This window comes from Sus scrofa, chromosome 2 (assembly GCF_054392235.1).
Source record: "Sus scrofa isolate SSC_HxYL_T2T_F1_AM1 chromosome 2, Sscrofa_HxYL_maternal_Yorkshire_Landrace_v2.0, whole genome shotgun sequence".
Classification (NCBI taxonomy): Eukaryota; Metazoa; Chordata; class Mammalia; order Artiodactyla; family Suidae; genus Sus; species Sus scrofa.
In genome coordinates, this window is record NC_139384.1 from 154,756,962 (window position 1) to 154,772,664 (window position 15,703).

Below are 15,703 nucleotides of genomic sequence, written 5' to 3' on the forward strand. Positions count from 1 at the left end.
TGTGCAGTCTCTGTCTCTGAGTCTCCGGCTTTCTCACTGGAGATGAGTCCATGTATTGGGGGTTATCTCTAGAGAGGAGGCTGGGCCTTGTACTCGGGCCCTTATTATATTGACTATTATATTGCATTTAGTCTAGATGTCTTGGTTTCACACGTCCAGTTGCAAGATTCTGCAGTTTCTTCATCTTTGGGATGCTGACCTGTCAAAAACCATTAAAAAAAAAAAAAATAGGAACACATCCCACCCCCAGTGTCTCCACCCCGAGGGGAACGCCTTCCCTTTCTTGAGTGAGCAGCTGACTTCCAGCAGGGAGTTCTCCCTGGAGTCTAACCTAAGTATGTTTTCCAGTGCTGGACAAAAAGTGACCCTTGAGCGAAGCGTTGGTGGGAAGTGCGATGGAGATTGCTGTCCTGGGGGCGTGAATCACTCCTGTCCCCAAGTCCAGGAGTTTTATTGCCCCTCCCCGGCCCCCCAACACTTCTGCCTCTCCGTGGACTTGACCACGGGGCTGTTCTCAGGGAGACTGCAGCACAGGGCATTCTGAGAACATATCTAGGCTGGTTTATCGGGGGATCCAGGACAAGGGATTTTCTCTGTCCTTATGTCCGTGAATTTCTGAAGTCGTTTCAGTCTGAACAACCCATGTGGGAAGCTGATTGCTCTACGAAGGAATCCGGCTTTGAGGACGGGTTGGGGGGATCTTGGGGGGGATATTCGGTTTTCTTTTGCATACAAATAAAGGTAGGGTCGTTACTTTGTTCGCTCAGTCATCAGCTGTTTATTGGGCTCCACCTGGGTACTAGGCATTGTTTTAGGTATTGGGGGCATGAGTGAGGCAGAGTGCCCACTTTCATGGAGCTTATATGTTAGTGGGGAGAGTAAACAACTAAACAGGATGCTTTTCGATAGCAACAAGCACCAGGATGGAAATTAAATCAAGCATGATGGGAGTGCCCGTCGTGGCGCAGTGGTTAACGAATCCGACTAGGAACCATGAGGTTGCTGGTTCGATCCCTGGCCTTGCTCAGTGGGTTGAGGATTTGGCGTTGCCGTGAGCTGTGGTGTAGGTTGCAGACGTGGCTGGGATCCTGCGTTGCTGTGGCTCTGGCAAAGGCCAGTGGCTCCAGCTCCCATTCGACCCCTAGCCTGGGACCCTCCATATGCTGCGGGAGCAGCCCAAGAAATGGCAAAAAAAAAAAAAAAAAAAAAAAAAATCAAGCATGATGGGTCATGGGGGCTAGAGGCAACTCGAGCTTACGTGGTCAGAGGATGCTTCTCTGAGGGCCTGACTGACCTTGCATTCCGGGCCTGTACTGGGTTGTTGGAAGTCGTAAGCTGTCACCAGATGGGTAGACTGTGTGTTGGGTTATGTATATTTTTACCTTTCTAGTTCCTGGGCGGAACCGTTCTTACTCATTGGAATCCTGACCAGCCCGAGCCTTGGTGATCTTGGTGAGCTGGGGTCCATTCCCCACGTGACGGCCAGACTGATGTTCTGAAAAAAACTAGAAGCCTTAGCACGTCTCTCTCACGTCCGATTTTCTAGTGGCTTCCCGTGTCATTCAGAAAACCATTTTAACTCCTTATCGCAGCTTGTCTATGATTAGGCATCTGCCTCACTCGTCAGGCTCCTCTGGGACGTTTCTCCTTCCCCCTCCCGGGCTTAAGCTTTGCGGGGCTCACATTCCTCTAAGAGGCCGAGTGCTTTCCAGCCACAGGATCTTCCCATCACCAGGACACCTTTCTCCTGATCTTCACGGGCTCAGCTTCTCCTCGTCCTTCCGTCCTCCTCTGACCACCCGACCCTCCTCTGGGCACCTCCCTATCCTCTCAACTCCCCAGGGCGCGAATGGATGCTGTCACGTGTCCCACCTGAGGGTGTTCTGAAAGCCTAAGTGTTCAGGGCCTCAGGCATCCCTCGGCTTGTCTGTAAGCGTCCTTCTTGGACAGATCAGATGCGACGGCTCCGGGTGGAGGGCAGTCCAGTCCGCCTTTGGGGCAGCGCTAGAAATGACAATGACTTAGAAAAAGCAAGAGGCAGAACCCAGAGGCGACTGATGCTTCACCAGCCTCCGCCTTGTGGCCCATCCCTCTGCCTGTGCTTCTCCTTCTCTCGGCTCTTCCTCTGCCTCTCTGTCTTTGTCAGGCAGAGGGAAGGAAAGAGAAAGCGGTTTTAAAACCCGGATTATAAGCAGCGGGTGGCAGAAGGCCCAGGTCTCCTTGGCTGAGCCAGTTAAACCTCTGAGTCGAATCCTTTCATCGTCTTCACACCTAGAAGAAAAGGACTTACAGCTGACTCTTAGATCCCCAAGGCTGTTGGCTCATGTTTTTTCCTTTGAAAAGAGCGCTTTTGAATATTAGGGCATTCTGCTCTGTACCCTCCTCTCTTTTAAGGGTGTTAAGCTTTAATCATCATTTTAGCTCTAGTAGCACAGATGCAAAGGCCTCCTGCATAAGCCCCATGATCAATTATAAAAGATGGGTTTTTCATTTTCCCCTAAAGATTTATAAAAATATTTCTTTTGTTCATCCTGCAGGCTGTATGTTGTTTGCTAACTGTGTTTCTAGCTGGAACCGCGTTGTTCTTTCCAGGCATAGTGTCTGTACAGACTTTTTCGGAAACCTGGTAGTGACTTATTTATTTATTTATTTATTTTACAAGATCTACCATCAATTTGTTTGGTAAGGTTTTTTTTTTTTTTTTTTTTTTTTTGTCTTTTTAGGGCCACATGTGCAGCATATGGAGATTCCCAGGCTAGGGTTGGAATTGGAGCTGCAGCCGCCAGCCACAGCCACGCCAGATCCTTGCCGCATCTGCAACCTACATCACAGCTCATGGCAACGCCGAGAGAGCCACGACGAGAACGCCTCATTTGGTTACTTTTGTGTGGACCAATGGGTCTTAGCAGGGAGCAGCCAACAAAAGCCAGTGCCCCCCACACCCCTTACTTTGCAGGGCTGCTGTCTTGCTAAATAGAATCTCCGCATGAGAGTCATTTTCTCTTCCTGGTCTCTCTTGGGCCCTGGCCTCCGTTTTGTGTGGAAAGCCACTATTCTCAGATGTTTAATTTAGGAGCGGACAGGAAAAGGAACAGCATCACGCCTCTCTCTGTGCACACAGATGCCCTGCTTGGTGACATCTAAGCTCTAGAGACTCACTGACCCACATTCTTGCCCCCCGCCCACCGCAGTGCCCTGACGGTGCAGGGATCTGGTGCCACAGTTCCTTCTAAAGTGTGTTGCCGAAGGCAGAAATCTCCGTTGTTAGAAATGAGCTCATGACCTAGAGACCCAGAGCACAGTGGCCCTGCGTCAAGTGCCTGAGTCCTTGGAGGTGGCGGCACAGTCAGCGGAATCATGGAGGATTCCAGAAAACGTTCTGAACCTGAAACACAGGCTGGCCCACGTTGTCCCGACTGTGCTCTGTGCCCCCTGCTCCCTGCGGATCGGCCACTGTCTTCATAAATAACAACGTTAGAATTCTTTGTGTCTGACCCTTTCCTCTGCTTGTCTAACAGGCTATTTTTGAAAGTATTTTTAATGTGTTTAGGGGGACATCCAGAGCTCACACGCACTGAAGGCCAAAGTTAGGGGCCCGTGTGGGTGAGCCCCTGAAGACAGCAGGTGCTCGCTCTGTGGGCTGGATTCGGCCGGTTTTGTCCCACAGCCGGACCCACCCCTGCCCTGTAGTGGCGAGGCATAAACAGGACATGCTGCGTGACCTGGAGGTCTGACATTCGTTCCTCTGCTTGTCCATGAGAATGACCAGGCCGATGCCGGTTGCCAAGCAACCGTGGACATAATAGAAGCAAGAGAACTCGCCCACTGACTGTTAAATTCCCTTTGCCTTTTTTGCCTCTGTGTTCCCTGCGAGGCTCGAGGGATTCTCGTTTGCGGTGGCAGGAGATCAAGTGTACTCATCTGAAACACTGACGATGGGAGTCTTCCTGTTTCAGTCTCACTGGTCCCAGCTCTCATCAGATAACTCAGCCTTAAATGAGGACAGTGCTCAGGGAGCCCACATTCCTGGAGCAGCTGGGAGAAGAGAGCTGAACTCCCCGCGGGGGGTCGGCGTGGACACGGGGTGTTGGTGCAGAGCTCTGCTGACCCGGAGGCAGCTTTATCACCATCCTCTGAGTCGTTTTAATAAAGCACCCTGTAGTCATGACAATCCCACTCTGATCGGGCCAGACAGGCCACCTTCTGTGGCGAGGGTGGGAGGCCCCAATCCAAACCGCTTACGCGGGAAGGGAATGGTGGCGGTACGGAGCTGGAAAGCCCAGGGGTGTTTTGATTTCGGATCCACCCGCGTCCCAAGGCTCAGGTGCTCTCTGCAGGCCCCAGTCTTTCTGTATCCGTCCACTCCGCTCTCCATAGGTTGGTGCCATCCTCAGAACGGCCTCTTTCCCGTGTTACAGGCCAGAGGACCTGTGGCCAGGGGTTCGAATCCAAGCCCCAGAATGTTGTTCTCAGGGTCTTTTGCTGAATCTGTGCACATCCTGGAAGCTCGCCTGGCTGGCCTGAGCCCAGAGTGGAGTCAACAGCCTATGAAATACATGTTCTGAGAGTCGGGGAGGGATGGTTTCCCAGAGGAATAGTAAGGTGCTGTCAATACAGAAGAAGGGGGGTGAGCTGCCAGGCAGCCAGGGCAACAAAATTCCTCCACCCTGGTTTGCGTGGGTTGAACAGGGTCATTGAGGGAAGAGAAAGGGCGATGCCTCCCAAATATCTCGTGATTCTTGTCCACACTTGGATAAGTTGATGTGGGCAATTTTTGTGCATGTGTATCTTTTTAGGGTCGCACCCACGGCATATGGAGGTTCCCAGGCTAGGGGTCTAATTGGAGCTATTGCTGCCGGCCTACACCACAGCCACAGCAATGCCAGATCTGAGCTGCATCTGCGACCTACACCACGGCTCACGACAATGCCGGATCCTTTAACCTACTGAGCGAGGCCAGGGATCAAACCCGCAATCTCACGGTTCCTAGTTGGATTCGTTTCATCTGAGCCACGATGGGAACTCCGGGGTGATTTTTAAATAAAGTAACTCTGGAAATTCAGATTTGGAGGGGGAGAAACTAGAGACAGTGTGGAACCACCCGGGGCCACTGGGATTGGGCAGATCACTTGAGGCCTGAGAATGGTGTTTGGGAGGCATGTGCCCAGCGAGCAGGCGATGGGGTGGCCGATGGATGGGAGGCTGAGAGGGGACTGCCTCTGCTGCCCAACTGGCTTTGAATCTGCTGATGGCTAGTGTCGCGGGTTAGCAAGTCAGCAAGCCCTTCCTGTAAAGGCCAGATAGTAAGTGTTCCCGGCTTGGGGGGCCACGTCGGGTCTCTCCACTTATTCTTTCTCTGCTTTTGTTTTTCTGCAACCTTTGAATAATGTAAAAACCTTTGCAGCTCGAGGGCCACGGTTGGCTGAGCCCCAGGATGGGTTGGGGAGTCCGATAGTCCTGGATTCGGTTCCTAAATGTGTGGCTTGTGACCTATGGGGGCATTTGAACCTCTCAGTGGCTGAGTTTTCTCATCTGCAAAGTGAGTCAGATCAAAGGACCCACGTCATCAGGTTATTGTGAGAAGGCCTCAGAAAGAACTGGCTCCTTGGCATCGTGGCGTTGGCCCTTTCCCGCTGCACAGGATCCTCAGTAGAGAGCGTGGGGGTGGAGCGCCTAGATTTTCTGTAATTTCCATGCTCTTCCTCTTTCATGCCCTCTTTTTCTCTCTCCTGGGCAACTCTTCATCAGGTTTTGGGAACTTGGTGCCAATCTCAGTTTCATTTTCTGGTCTGCTTAGGAAGTGACCCACATTTTAATCCATATTTGGCGGTGACCGAAATAAATGGGCTTGGTTCATTATCAAAATGCAGACTATGTACTTGTTTCGCTGCCAGCCTGAAATTCCCTCCTTATCCGCTTTTTCACTACATTCCAATTCATCAGCCTATCGAGACCTCTTATTAAAGCCAGAAAGAGAATTGTTTTCCCCTGTTCGAGCGCAGAGCATGTTAGAATTGTGGACGTTTGTTAAACTTGATGGAGAGACCTCGCACCTGGTCTTTGTGTGGGTAAATCAGGATGGAATGGGTAGCCACCATGTGGCTTTTCAGATTTCCAGTGTCCTGCAAGCAGTCACTTTCTTTTTTTTTTTTTTTTTTTTTGGTCTTTTATGCTATTTCTTCGGCCGCTTCCGCGGCATATGGAGGTTCCCAGGCTAGGGGTCGAATCGGAGCTGTAGCCACCAGCCTACGCCAGAGCCACAGCCACGCGGGATCCGAGCCGCGTCTGCAACCTACACCATAGCTCACGGCAACGCCGGATCGTTAACCCACTGAGCAAGGGCAGGGACCGAACCCGCAACCTCATGGTTCCTAGTCGGATTCGTTAACCAATGCGCCACGACGGGAACTCCCGCAGTCACTTTCTTGAAGTCTTGGCCCTCAGTTGACACTTTCTCAATGAGGTCTGACCGGGCAGCTCCTTCCTTTTCCATTCTACTTTTTTTTTTTTTTTTCTGTAATACTTTTCTCATTCTAACATACCCTAGAATTTACTCATGATGGTTTCTTTTTCGTGTGGTTCCCTACTAGGAACAAAATCTCCACAATGGCAAGGCTATTTGTCTCTCTTCCCTCCTGTATTCCCGGTGCTTTGAATGGCATCTGTACATAAATAAATATTTGTCGAATGAGCCAGTGAATGCTTTGATTCCTGTATCGGAATCTTTACGAATCCTGTTCTCTCTTGCCTAGAGATCCGTGATGTTTGAACATGTCTCTGCCACAAATTGCCTCTGTCTTGGAGCCAATCACTGACTCTCTCGGGACTGTCCTTTTCTTATCTTTAGATTAAGGGGTTGGGGTAAATGATTGCTAATGTTGCGATTAGGTCTACAGGTCTGTGATTAGAATCTCTGGTTAAGAGAGACGACGTGCTACTATTAAAACGGCCACAGATATTTCCTCAAAACCGTTGGAATGTCATTGGTGGGCAAAGGGGATTGAAGGAGATTCAGAAAACGCTTTTAGAGGCACCTTCTGCCGTCACAAAAACAGCTCTCAAGGAAGATCGTCCGGTCGCTTTGCAGGAACCCTTCCACTGGCCCTTGGAGGATAAAGTCCAGATGGCTTGCTCGTGCTTTCTGAGCCCAGCGCACTCTGGCCCCGGCCTGCGTCTCCAGCCTCACGCTGCCCGCGTGTCTGTGCTCTGTGTGCCAGTCCTCCTGACTTCATTTTGGTTTCTCCAGCGGGCGAGGGCTTCAGCCCACTGACTCTTTCTCTTCCTTCTGCCTGCTCTCCCTGTGCCTTCCCCACCCTGCTCGGCCAGGCCTCCCCATTCTGGGTCTCAACACAGAAGGTGTGGATTTAGGGAGGGACTGGCAGCGGGGTTCTAGTGCCCCTAGGAATCTCAATAGCTAGAGCAGGACTGAAGAGGCCTGGGTTTGCTCAGGCACCGTGGCTCGTCTGGGCTGGCTGCAGCCTCTCTGCCAGAAGAAGCCATGCCAGGGTTCTGGGGGTTCGACTGGAAAGGCTTGGGGGCCACAGTAAAGAGACTGTCTTCATTCAGTGGATACTGTGAAGCCACAGTAAGTTTTTTTGAGTAGCGGAGCGACATAATCAAAGCTTTATGAACTGAGTAGCCCAGATGTACCTCTGAGAGCCCTGAGAACTTCAGTTCCCTAATCCCTAAACCAGACTTGGGGGATAAATGCTAGGGTTCCTGTTTTGCAGTTGGGGAAAAGCTGGGACACATAATGATTAAAGGACTTATTTCAGGCGTCACGGAAAAGCAGTCATGGAGCCAACAAGTGTTTTTATAGTTAGATGACATTGTGATCTGCAAGACTGCTCCGTGTTGCAAGTGGCTTTGTTCATTTTTCAAGTGAGTAGCAGGGGAAGTAGTTGTGTGCGTGTCGAGAGGCTGTTTCTGAAAGGTGACTGGCTCATGGATGTTTCTGGAAGTTTGGGCAGAGGCCTGGATTCTGTTCAGGTGATAACCAGAAACTTTAGGGCAGATAAAGGACTCTTCTTTGTATCGTAGCTGTTGTCACCCTGGGTAGTTGCTACACATGTAGATTTAGCAAAGTCAAGGAGCAGGTAGATGCTATTTGCTCTCCTGGCTAGTTGGGGAAGAGTTCTACACAGCCAGCCTAGTCTGCGATTCCATTTTACTTAAGCTTCAAGGGAGGTTTTATTACAGACTGTGTTTAAAGCTGGGTTTAAGGGAGTTCCCCTTGTGGCTCAGTGGGTTAAGAACCTGACATAGTGTCTGTGAGGATGTGGGTTCGATCCCTGGCCTCACTCCGTGGGTTAAGGATCTGGCGTTGCCATGAGGTGTGGTGTAGGTCGCAGATGCGGCTCGGATCTGGTGTGGCTGTGGCTGTGCTGTAGGCCGGCAGCTGCAGCTCGGATTCGACCCCTAGCCTGGGAACCTCCCTGTGTGCCGTGGGTGCAGCCATTGAAAAAAAGGCTGGGTGTGAAAATGTGAGTAGCAGGACTGATGACCCCCGAAGTCCGGTTGCCACTCTGCGTTGGAACAGTGCTTCTCAGACGTGAATGTGCAGCCGAGTGGCCCTCGGACCTCGTCGAAAGCAGGTTCTGATGTGGGGCCGCGGACTCCAATTTCTCACACGCCCTCGGTTGTTGGTGCTGTCGAGTTGCAAGCGAAGGACCTGGATCTCCCTTCTCCGTCAAAGGAACTTTCTTCCTTTCCTCTCTGCCCCAGCCTTTCTCTTTCATGGTGTCTCAGACATTTGCCCCCATTTAGTGGCTGCTGGTAGTCACCACCAGTTCTCATTGCTCAGCTTGTGGCTACCGCTGGAGCCAGAATGCTCTTTGCAAAGGGGGAATCTAATCACGTCCCTGCTTAAAATACCCTGTCGTGGTCCCCAGTACCCTCTCCCCGCCGCCCCGCTCTGGCCCATTTGCATTTATTTCCCACGTCATCTTGCACCGTCTTTGCACTTTCCAGCCACAGCGCCTCTTTTCTGCTCCCTTTGATGCTCACGTGCCTCCAGTCCCAGGGCTGCCACACGGTTGCCTCCGATGCTCTGCTCTTTTGCCTCCTTTCCCTGAACTCGTCGTCCTTCTCATCAGTTCCAGTGTGACTTCCTCTGGAAGCCGCCTTGGGCTTCCCTGTTTAGTGACCTTGTGCCCCTGGCAGGCCTCTCTGGTCTCTAGCTGGGGTCAGCAGCAAGGAAGCAGGGGTTTGGCAGGGGCCTTGCTGGATGTCGTGTTCCAGTTGTCCACTCCGTCCAAGCGTCACGCATCATTTTCGGAAGTTTTGGATTGCCCAAGAGCTGCCTTTCAAAAGCCCTCTCTCTGCCTGGAAGGGTGATGGTGGCGAAAGTACCCTTTGTAGCTTGAAGGAGGAAGAGGAGGAGCCGTTTCCGCCAGGAACCAAATCCCTCCATTTAAAGCTGGCTCTGGGGGCCGTTGTGTGTTGTAACGTATATGTACTCGGTCAAACGGTCCTGGGTCCCTCTCTCCGGCCCCATGCTTCTCCTTTTTCTGTGGTTCTTGCAGTTTTATAAATGCAGAAACTCCATCCCAAAGAAGGGACTGCCTAGCTCAGGGCCATAGGACCTAAGGCTGAGCTGGGAGAAGCCGCCGTCTTGGATTGTTCCTGGGCCTCTACATCCACCGGCCTGTGCTGCTCTGCATGAGGGGGCCTCCTAGAAGCCCAGTAGCCCTTGGCCGCCCCCCTGCTGCCCGAGGCTCTTCCTTGTGAACTGGGGTGCCTGCAGACGATGCCCTGGATGTGTTCCACAGCAAACCTACCAAACCTCAGTGATGGGGTCCTTTCCTGCTGTGTCCCAGTTCTTACAGCGTTGAATACAATCATGAGTATCTGTGTTTTTGTTTATTTTTAAGGTAAGATCTTTTATTTATTATCCCATTAAAAAAGTTTATTTGTATACTTTTCATCATCGTTGTTGTTGTTGTTACATCTGCGGCGTATGGAAGGTCCCAGGGCTAGGGGTTGGATTGGAGCTACAGCTGAGGCCTATGCCACAGCCACAGTGACACCAGATCCCAGCCGCATCTGTGACCTGTGGTGCAGTCTGTGGCATTGCCGGATCCTTAACCCACTGAGCAAGGCCAGGGATAGAAGCCGCATCCTCACAGAGACAGCATCCTTAACCCACTGAGCAAGGCTGGGGATGGAAGCCGCGCATCCTCAGGGAGACAGCATCCTTAACCCACTGTGCAAGCCAGGGATAGAAGCAGTATCCTCACAGAGACGGCGTTGGGTCTTTAACCTGCTGAGCCACAACAGGAACTCCCTTTATCCAGTTTTTAAAGGCTACTTTCCGTTTACACCGGTTGCAGAATCTTGGCTCTGTTCTCTATGTCGTACAGTAAAGTACCTCCTTATAGCCTAATGTTCCTCCCAATAGTTTGTACCTCTCATGACCTCACCCGTATTTTACCCCCGCCCCGTCCCCCCGGTAGCCCCTTGTTTGTTCTCTGTATCTGTGAGTCTGCTTCTTTTTTTGTTCTTGCATTGTTTCGATTCCATATATAAGTGATATCATTCCGTATTGATCTTTCTATGATTTATTTCACTTAGGATAAGGCTCTCCAAGTCCATCTGTGTTGCCGCAAATGGCAAAGTGTTTTGTCACGGCTGAGTAGTATTCCATTGTGTGTGTATACCACATCTTCTTATCCATTCATCTGCTGATAGACAGCACCTCTGGGTGTTTTAAAGGCATGATTTAATGTGTCCCCCCCTCCCCCACCCCCTTTGGAGATTTGTCCTCTGTGATTGAAGAGCCTTTTCGTAACTTACTATGACTTAGACTGAAGGTGCATTTAGGGTCTAAGCTCCACGAGAATGGGCGTCTGGGGCTGTACCTCAGTTGTCTGCACAGTGACTGGCTCATAATAGCTGCTCCAGAAATGGTCATAAGGAGAAACTCATTAATTTGCAATACGGTGAAACACCCCAGCCTCTTCCCCCCACCCCCCCATCCCCCCACCCCTCTGCCGGCCCCAGTTGTTGAGCAGCTCTGCCAGTGATCCCTTGAGGCTGAGGGTATTTGTACCTGTGAATTCCTGCACAGGCTTTGTTCTGCCAGCTGTCGGGAATGCCACGACCCACGGGTGCCCTGTTATAATTGGCTTCACGGCTGTTTATTCCCCTGCTTGACCCACTGGCCTGATGCAGTGGGACACACGGTGATAAATGAAATGGCTGATCCATCAGGGCACAAGCAGATGGTACTTTGTTATCCTTGTCCTGTGCTTGAATGCGAGCTCTGAGCCGAGCCAGGTTTATTTTGTCGTTGTCTGGCCTGGTGATCCAGAAAGCACGGACTACAGAATAAATAACTATAAAAACCCAGCCCGAGTGGATGGATGTTGAAGACACTTGCCCTAATTTAAAGGTTAGGGTGTGGAGCCGGGGAGGACCATAGCATCACAGCTTATTCATGTCTGTTCTTTATGACGCACTGCAGCCCCCTCCCTCCTGCCCCCAATCCTTTATTTTGGGCTTCTCTTCTCTGGAAGGCCAAGCTCTTTTTCTTTTTTCTTGTCTAATCCCACCACTTGTGCATCGTCAATACACCTGCTTGTGGTGTTGGTTCAGGGATTTCCCAACTTCCTACAGCTCTTCCTGGGAACTCAGCAACCTGTGCTCAGGTGTGCTTCCAACCTCCTGGTTATATGGCTTTTGTCTGCCGCCTGGAGGGCCTTGGCTCAGGTGGGAGCAAGGCAGGGGCGGTGGCAGAGAGGGCTGGAGATGAGGCTCATGTTTTGTTTCTAGTCTGAGTGTCCTGACCTCCCCCTCCTGTGAGGTACATCAGCGCTCAGACGGGTCCCCGGGCAGGACGTGTGTGTGTGTGTGTGTGTGTGTGTGTGTGTGTGTGTGTGTGTGTGTGTGTGTGTACACCAGTCATCCGCTCATGGTAGGTGCTGTTTCCTATACTGGAGTCACCTTTGATGGGTGGGGGCCACAGGGCTGATTGGGTTTTCTTTCTTTCTAAAATTGTTTTCGGGACATAGCTTGGATTCTTTTCTTTGGTCGTGAGCGGTGGAGTTTCTGCAGGAGCCCTTGAATTGTGTCGCCTACGGCATCCTCTTCCTCCCGTCATCTCCAAGTTCGCATCCATGCGCCTAGGGCCACGCTGGGGGCCAGTGACAGTCGGAGCCAGTGTGCATCAGTGATGCCCTGTGTGGCAGCCCTTCTGTAAATCCTGTCCACACTCTCACTGAATCCGCAAAACAGCCTTCTCAGGGAGGGGTACTACCCCTGTGGCCACTGCCTGCGTTTCAGAGGTAGGAAAGCCATGAGATCCCCTTGGAAAGATATGAGATGCCCCTTTTTGACAAAAACTAACAAAATGAAACAAACTAAGCCTCCCTTTGAGAAAAAGAAATGGGTACCTTGCCTGAATCACAGGCCTATTTTCTAGGCTCTCTGCTAAGGTGTACGGTTTAGTCGAGGGTTTTTTTTTTCTTTTTTTTCTTTCCCCCTTTTTCTTTTTTAGGATTGTTACCAAGGAGATATATTGCCTCCAAAAGGCAACTACGATGAAGAATTCCTCCTGCTTTTGGCCACTCCCGTGTTTGAAGCATGTCCCCATACCCAGCAGTTTTTCCCTTCGGGGGAGTAAGGATGCAAAGGCCTTGTCCTGAACCCGGGTGGGTCGAGCAGCCCACTCGTCTCAGGGAAGCACTGCGATCTTGACACCTGGATTGAATCCACGCCACTTCTGCTTGTCGGGCGTGGCAGCCCTTGGTCAGAGAAGCCAGAGAAGCTCTTGCCTTCTGTCTGGCGAGACGAGAGTGGGCGTGGGTCCGATTCGGTCATCTTGGAGAAAGTGGATAAAAACTGGACCGAAGCGAAGCACATCAAAGAGCACTGCTTCCCTCTGTACTCCCTGGGTGCCGCAGGGGCTGTGAGCGTGGAGATGAGAAAAACTGTGCCGTGAGACTTTCTACAAGACTGAGGCACGTGTTTACGTCGAATGTCCAGGGACTTCTCTTTTTGGCAGCGATGGCTACGGGTTTCTCCAGTGTAGCCCAGCTCTGTGATCACGGGTGAGGAGGCGGTAACTGGATGTGTGGACGCTGACATTTTTCGAATTTCCTTGTGATTCGAGGCTTATTTTTGGAGCCTCCTTTCACAGAGCTCCTCCCCAGCCAGGAGGATTGAACTCAGGAAAGGTTCCATCACCCTTTTATTTTTTTCTGTCCTTCGTTTCAGCTGAAAGGCTCCTGCGAAGTGAAACGGCTGAGATGGAGCTGCAGCCTGGAAGAGAGGAAAAGCAATTCTAATCATCCCCGAAGTGGCTTCAGGGTATCTTGTGGATTACCCTTTCTCTGTTTTGCTGGTGGGGAAGTAGATATTGGAAAAACATTTTTGAGCAGCTGTGAGATGTTATATTTGAGATGTAATTCACTGACCGGAGCATTGGAAGTAGGGAATTCGCTCAAGGACGCCTGAATGCATTGTAGACTGAGTCGGGAACTCTGGAGAGAGGGGCCTAGGGTCAATTTTTAGGTTCAAATTGGGAGCCCCAAGCTGGGCGTTGATTCTCCTTCTTCTCACGCTTGGTTTCCTCACCTGTAAGGTAGAGATAATAGTACCTGGGCCTGTGCCGTAGGGCTGATTTGAGGATTTGGCAAGCTCACAGAGCCTTTGAAGTGCTTAGCACGGGGCTGGTTGCAACCTCAGTAAACGGTGCCTGGTATAGACTCCTTCATCCAGCTTCATACACAGAATCTCAATGCATTTGGGAACCCGGTCTTTCTGGTCTGCATAATTTTTCTGTGGTTCAAGAATTATTCATGGAATTGAAGATGCATTGTCTTGCGTTAGGGAAATAACATAGCTACGTGGTAGCAATTTAGAGTTAGATTAAACACAGGATGCCTGGTTGAAGTTGAATTTCAGATAAACAGTGAACATTGTGTCTTGTCATTTGGTGCCCAGAGAGTTGTTGTTTCCCTTCAGTGCAACTGGTTGTCGTGTATTTTTATTTGTGAAATCCAGCAATGCTAATGTAATGCCACCGTTGCCCCTATGTGGAATCTGTGGCTCACTTTATCATCCCTGCAGAGGAGGTGAGGGATGTTGACTAGGATGCAGGGATGGGATTTTAGGTGCTTCTCCCCTGTCGCCTCCAGCCTTTGTTGTCGCCAGCAGACGCCTGGCCTTCCCCACCTTGCTCCCCCCATGTCCTCAAACCCTGGTTGCATAGCAGCCAAACGTCTTGGTTGAGAAATCAGCCAGAAGGAACTCTCCCTGGTGGCACTTCCTCTGCTGCTGGTATTGCAGGGCTTGCGGTGAGGACAAGGATGTTGGGCATGGAAGGGTCAGGGGCCCGCCGCAGCCACGTTTGTGGTTCCCCTTGGAGGAGGTGGGCTTCTGCAGGCATCCGGGGAAGTGTGTTCTCAGGCTGGAGGAGCCATCGGGAGGCCTTCCCTGGGCAGGACTCCAGCAGTGAGCACCCTTTGTCTGCAGGCCTAGGGAACACATGGGCAGAAAAGAAAGAAAAATCCTGGCCCTTGATAACGGAGGAATGTCTCGTTTCATTGAGCAAGAGGATTGGCAAGGGACGGATCCATCATTGCTGCCGTTTGCCGAGCAGTTCCTAGGTGACTTCGCCGCGGCACTGGTCGGGCTTTGCATGTGTTGTCCCAGCAACCCTCGAAGCAGCCCTGGGAGCAAAGATCCTCGGCTTACCCCCCTTTTCCACCAGAGGAAATTGGAGCTTCGACTCTGGGATGCAGCCCGGGGCCAGATGTAGATTGCTCTGGCTCAAAAGCCCCTGTTCTCTCGTGTCTCCTGCATCGAAAATTGCACGTATAGGTTGCATCATGTGAAAGTACTCATACTTTACCAACCATTTTTGACCTGCAACAATGACAGTTTCATATAGAGTCAACCTCATCCAAAGAGTGAGACCATATAGACACACACACACCGCACCATTCACTGTGGCGTGACTCTCCCACGTCGCTTGCTGAGGCTGACGGGAGGGCATGAAGTGTGTGGACGTGGTTCTGGTTTCCAGTGAGGCTGCCGGGAATTTGGTTTTCACTTGTTCACTCGCCCACCCCCGGAGGGGCTCACTCCTGGAGGAGAAACTCACTGAATTCTGCCAAGCGTCATATTAAGCATAGATTTGAGCTGGGTTTTTTTTTTTTTTTTAACTTTTTATTCTGATAAATTTCCCCCTTGCCCACGTGTAGTCAGTCCTGCTCTTCCCTTGAGGCAGCCGCTGGTCTGTTTTCTCCAGGCTGGCCTTTTCTGGACGTTTCGTAGAACTGGAGTCATAGGGCACGTGGTCTGTGGGTCTCATTTCTTGGACCCAGCACGCAATTTTCAGGTTCCTCCGCATTGGAGCATGTATTTCTAGTTCATTCGGTTGTACATCTGGACCCCGCATTTTTTTTTTTTTTCCATTCACCAGTTCATAGATATCTGAATCATTTCCATTCGGCTATTATGTATGTTGCTCGTATGAACATTCTACCAGCTTTTGTGGAGCTGAATCTTTTCGGAGTAGGATCGGTGGGTCCTATGGTAAAATTTCTCCTTAACTTGAGCAGATTTTGGAGGAAGGAGGGTGGAGATGGATTTACATGAGGCCTCTAAAGTGGGACCGTGGTTTGGATTAGCCAGCAAGGCAGTGGTGACCTGGAGGGAAGTGCCAGAACCCAGCAAGGGGAATGGGACAGATTTTAAA

The 15,703-nt window shown here is 51.0% G+C and overlaps 2 protein-coding genes across 21 annotated transcripts in view; both read left to right on the top strand.

Moving 5' to 3' along the window:
* The window catches only part of LOC146405800 (uncharacterized), a 474,542-nt gene that overhangs the window by 429,123 nt on the left and 29,716 nt on the right, over positions 1-15,703 (top strand). The gene's annotated exons all lie outside the window — the stretch shown is intronic.
* The window catches only part of ARHGAP26 (Rho GTPase activating protein 26), a 457,576-nt gene that overhangs the window by 20,730 nt on the left and 421,143 nt on the right, over positions 1-15,703 (top strand). For 2 of the 20 annotated variants that reach the window (XM_085014895.1, XM_085014897.1), the window contains exons 1-2: positions 9,558-9,872; positions 12,497-13,308. The exons of 15 other annotated variants lie outside the window; for them this stretch is intronic. The gene's annotated coding sequence lies outside the window, so the exon portion shown is untranslated. Of the gene's footprint in view, positions 1-9,557; positions 9,873-12,496; positions 13,309-15,703 lie in introns of those variants that run through there. 3 more of the 20 variants (XM_085014884.1, XM_085014891.1, XM_085014892.1) reach the window with 2 other exon arrangements.